The sequence below is a fragment of the Pygocentrus nattereri genome, chromosome 19 (genome assembly GCF_015220715.1).
Source record: "Pygocentrus nattereri isolate fPygNat1 chromosome 19, fPygNat1.pri, whole genome shotgun sequence".
NCBI lineage: Eukaryota > Metazoa > Chordata > Actinopteri > Characiformes > Serrasalmidae > Pygocentrus > Pygocentrus nattereri.
The window spans coordinates 33,394,868-33,400,129 of NC_051229.1; positions in this window are offsets into that span (position 1 = coordinate 33,394,868).

Genomic DNA, 5,262 nt, shown 5'->3' on the forward strand with positions numbered 1-5,262 from the left:
TCTCATTCTCTCTCTCTCTCTCTCTCTCTCTCTCTCTCTCTCTCTCTCTCTCTTTGCTCAGAAGCGGCGGAAACCCCGCGCGCCTCCTGTTAAACATTCGCGCGACGCAGGATCCTCCTCCTCCACCTCCTCGCGCAGACACATCAACACCCCCCCGACCTCTCCTGCCTCGGAGTATTTAAATCGCTCCCGGGGCTTTTAACACTCCGTGCGCGCTGCTCGTGCGCTCAACAGTCAGCACAGTTTGCCCCCCCCACCCCCCACCCCACCCACGAAATGTTCCAATAATTCTGGAGGACAAGGCATTGTAGCCTACACCTTTAAAAAAGGAGGGTTCCTCAAGGGTTCTCCAGTGAAGCCAATGGTTTCACTTAGAACCTTAAGTTCTATACAGAACAATTCGCATGCTTCAGTGATTCTGTGCGTGGTGAAGTGGTTCTTCATATTGACGGAGAATGTGTTGTATATGGTTCTATGTAGAACCTTTTTGAAAACGACTCCATAGAGGACCAAAAAGGGTTCTGCTATTGATTGTTACGATGTGAAGCTTGTATACAATAGAAGAAGCCCTTTTGGTGCTATCCAAACATTCCCCATCAGTCTAATGGACCATTTCACCAAGAACAATTTAAGCATGAAACGGCTCTGTATAGTACACACGGTTCTAGATAGAACCACAGCCTTTACTAAAGTACCCTTAAAGAATTGTGTATATGTACAGTCTTGCACATTTCAAGAGTGTGAATGAGGTAAAACAGACATTGCATTGAAAACGGGCCTGTCTTTAATCAGTGACGTCACGAAACAATTAAAAAATAAATAAATAAATAAAAACGGTAAATTTGGATGCACCTGAGTGATCTGGAGGAGGGACTTTAAATCTACGACGACCGTTTTATTTGGACTAAAAGTAGAGATGGCTTTTCTCCAACAGGCTCGAGTTTTTGAGGCGGTGTAAATCAGTTCACTGGACTCAGTCAGTGAAGAGAAAAAAAACCTGCTTGCGTTTTTAGGGTGAACCGACGTGCTTTCGTTGCTCTGGCAGTCGGTTTGGCGTCTGTACCAAAGACTAAATTAACAAAGGGCCTGTAGAGGCGAATGCACTGACATTAAACATCACGAAGAAAAAAGTCCCCATGCAAATTTACCCCTGTAGCCAAAAGCTACTTTCACGCTCATTTTCTATCACGCAAACTAAAGCCTTCAGTGTTGCATGTGAATAAAGCCCAGCACTGCAGCGCATCCACCAGCAGCCACAGCCATTTCTGTTAATTGCAGCTGGAGAACAAATAAAACGTGACTTCAGAGGAGCGGTTATGACTCGGCCCCACCTTTTTAACTCCAGCCAACTGTTAGGAAACTGTTAGTTTTCCTTTCTTTTATTGCGCAGCATTATTGTCTCACTAAGAGAAACCGCAGACTGCTGTGCGCTGTGCGGTGGGGGCTGGGCAGCAGCAATATTAGCCACTAGATGGCGCCAAAGAGCACTTTAGCTATAAGTGGACTGAAGGATGCACTCACTGAACAGCGTTTGTTTGCAGAACTGGGAACCAAAGAAATTCTTTTAAATGTGTAAAGCAAAGCACTAGAATTGTGTTTTAGTAGGAATAGAAAAACACATTTTATATCCACTGTATATCCCAGGCCATAATCCTCCTAGATTATATACACCAACCAGCCACTTCATTACATACACCTCTTTGGTTTTACATTCATTTTCCGGTTTATCAGCTCCACTGACCATATTACAGTTACAGACTGTAGTCCATTTGTTTCTCTGCATGCTTTGTTAGCTACCTTTTGCTCTGCTGTTCAATGGTCACAGAGAAGGTACTATTTGGATGGTGGATCATTCTCAGCACTGCATTGACACTGACATGGTGGTGGTGTGTTAGTGTGTGTGGAGCTGGTTTTGATGACATTTGATGTAAAATAACCCACAACCCATGTTTCCAAAACTAGAGTTAAAAAATTATTAACAGCCACCAGCATTGTGGACGACCCCATCCATCCCTCACACAGACCTTTTTCACTGCTGTCATCTGGCAGAAGGTACTGGAGCATACGTGCCACCACTGCCAGACACTGCAACAGCTTTGTTCCGCAAGTGATCAGGCTTTTAAACTCACAAGGACTGGTCTGAAAGCCCCCTTCACATGCATACTCTACACACACACACACACACACTCCTATTTTGATGCTCTACTTGCATTATCTGGAACATTGCTGCTACACTGTGTTTACACTGTTTACTCAAGTCTTACTACCTCAGTAACTGCTGTGTTTATGCATGTTATCTGACTGCGTAACTCACAGATCATAGCATGTTAAATATCTCTGCACTTTATTCTCGCCACCTCATGTCCAGAAATGTGTGATGTGTCGGTGCTGCACTGTCCTGTCTATTTACTGTGTCTACTGTCTGTTTAATTTATCCTATGTATTATATTGTGTCTAGCTTAATTTTTGTTTGCGCACTATATCTGCACGTTCGCACTGTGTACTTTTGTTCCTTGTTGCACCGTGTTGTTCCTGGAGGAATGTAATTTCACTCCACTGTGTACTTGTAGATAGATGGAATGACAGTAAAAGCCACTTGACTTGACTTGACATGAGCTATAGAGAAAATTAGACTCCTAACAACTGTAGAAGACTTGTTATATCACCAAAATTCATCTTTGAGAGAGTGGAGAAAATCAAGCTCCACTCTTGCATCAGATCTGGAAAATTAGTGAGACAACTCACCAATATGGGTCTGAAAGGATGTATAGATGTCAAGAAGCTCTTGTTGAGAAAAGGAAATAGAGAAAAAGAAGAACACATGCAAATCAAACAAAAAAGCTGCTGATGTTCTCAGAACAAAGGAAAAGTCATTGAATATAATAGTCATTGTTTGGGATTATTTGGATAGCAAGAAGCAGGAAATGCAACCAACTTCTAAGACTGAACGTTGGAGGTGTGGAAAAACAGGCCTGCAGATTTCTTTGGACTGGGTGAATAAAGATACTAACATGAACAGTAAGTCTTGTGTAGGTCTCACTGTGTGTCCCCTCCTCAGTATGGCTGCTGTAGGTCAGCTGGCCAAGGGAAAAACTGGTGGCAGACTCTTGGTCTCCACACAGTCAGCTGGATGGTCTGGATTGGACAGGGGGATTCACACGACGAGACTGGACATGGCAGGCGTAGGACAGTGGGCTTTGCTCCTGTATTTCAAACAAGTCTGACCTTTGACCTTAATAGACTGAGGGGGCAGCGGCTGTGCCTGCTGCTGTGATCTTTTTCATGAGCTTCTACAGCAGTCACACTCACCCGCTGTGTGCTCATCACTTTACAAGATTTACACTACAGGCCAAAAATAGAAGCAGTTATTATCAAATGTTTCATAAAATGTTTCACTGTTAAGTGATTATGGCAATGCCTTACAAAATACTATGTTTTTTGGAGGTTTTCTGGAGTACTCAATTAATTAACGGCTCTAATTATAATATTCTTTTAGTTTGTTGTTATGCACTCATATTAATCTAATGTATTATGTGGAAAACCCTTCACAGTCTTGACAACAATTGCTAGATTTCCTAATTTAACACAACTGATTGAGTTGACCAAGACAATCAGGGGCATCTGAATTGAGGAATCAGGTGGGTCTGATTAGAGCTGCATCAAAAATCTGCAGGAGAATCCACAGAAGGTGAACTAACGATGAATCAGCAAGTGGTATGACATTAATCAGCCCATTTTTTTGTTAATAACCATATTATTAAGTGGCTATTTTTAAAACTAATTTCTAAGCCCTCTAGTATCATCAGAAACCAATCTTGAACCCACTGTAGTTTTTCTAAGCATGTAGGCTTTGTTCCTCAATAGTTGTTGTATGCTTGATTTTCCCTGTCTTTACAATGTGTGGGGAGTTCAAACAAACAAGTGACATGAAGATATCAGGATTTGATTCCTTTATTTACCTTTATGGCAGCCTTATAAATCAACAATGATCATGATAACAGGACAACCAGACTTAGGTAGTTCTGATTGGTCTGTGTACCTTGTATACAGATATACATGGATCAGTGTCTAAGAAAGACCACCTGATATCATTACGCTGTAATATTCAAACAGTTTATTACATAACCACACTGGACATAATTATGTACTCCATTTTGGCTATCAAAAGCTACTATAAAAATAATACAAAACATTCATTTAAAAAGCTGTAATCAAATCTTTTATTCTTAGTGACTCTCTAAAATGACTCTGGTACTACCTACACTATATGACCAAATGTATCCAGACACTCTTTCTAATTGGTGATTTAAGCTACTTTATGGTATACCTATAGATAAAGGTGTTCAATTTCATGCAGACAGCTTTTATAATTTCCATAGAAAAGCTCTGCCAACAGAATGGAGCAACTGCAAATGAGCCCAAGGTCGCCATGCACAACAGCAAACAATGGCTTGGGGAGTGGCCAGTAGAGCAGTGGAACTGCATTTTCCAGAGTGATGAGCTCCATTTGGGATGTGCTGGAGTGATCCAGATCTAGTCATCCAACATCAGTACCTGACCTCACTAATGCTCTTGTAGCTTAATGCAATCAAATCCTCACAACAATGATCCAACATCTAGTATAAAGCCTTCCCACAAGAGTAAAGGCTGTTACTGCAGCCCAGAGTGAGAGCAAACTCTGTACTGTTACTCTTGATTTTAAAAGTAACACTGAATGAGAGGGTGTCTACAGACCTTTGGACATACAGTGCATACACTTCACTAGTTTGCTCTAAGTTGTTACACAAAGTACATGAAAAAAATGATTTCTTCTTAAACATAATATTTGCAGTTTGTAAATACCAGTTATGTGAGAGTATCAAGATTCTGAATAAGCTCTAGAGTATAATCATTTAAAAAAAACAACATTCATGGTTTGTTACTTTCTCCATGATGGTCTTGCTGCACTACACTCTATTTTATACATTTGGATGTTGTACAGAGGTGCGTTGATATCACTAAGAAACAATATTATGGACATCAAATGTGCCAAATGATCTAAACACGGGGGGTCGAGCTGGTGGACCAGGTGGAAATGAAGTAAATCAAATAAATCATACTTGCACCTTTCACTAAGATCTTGAAATGTGCTATGATGCAAAATTACAAAGAAGGAAACACACAATGTACTTTATCACATACAAAAGCACACAAGACATGGAACCTACATTAGACATGGAAAGACAGACGAAGATGCACACAGCATTTAAACTATCAGCCCCA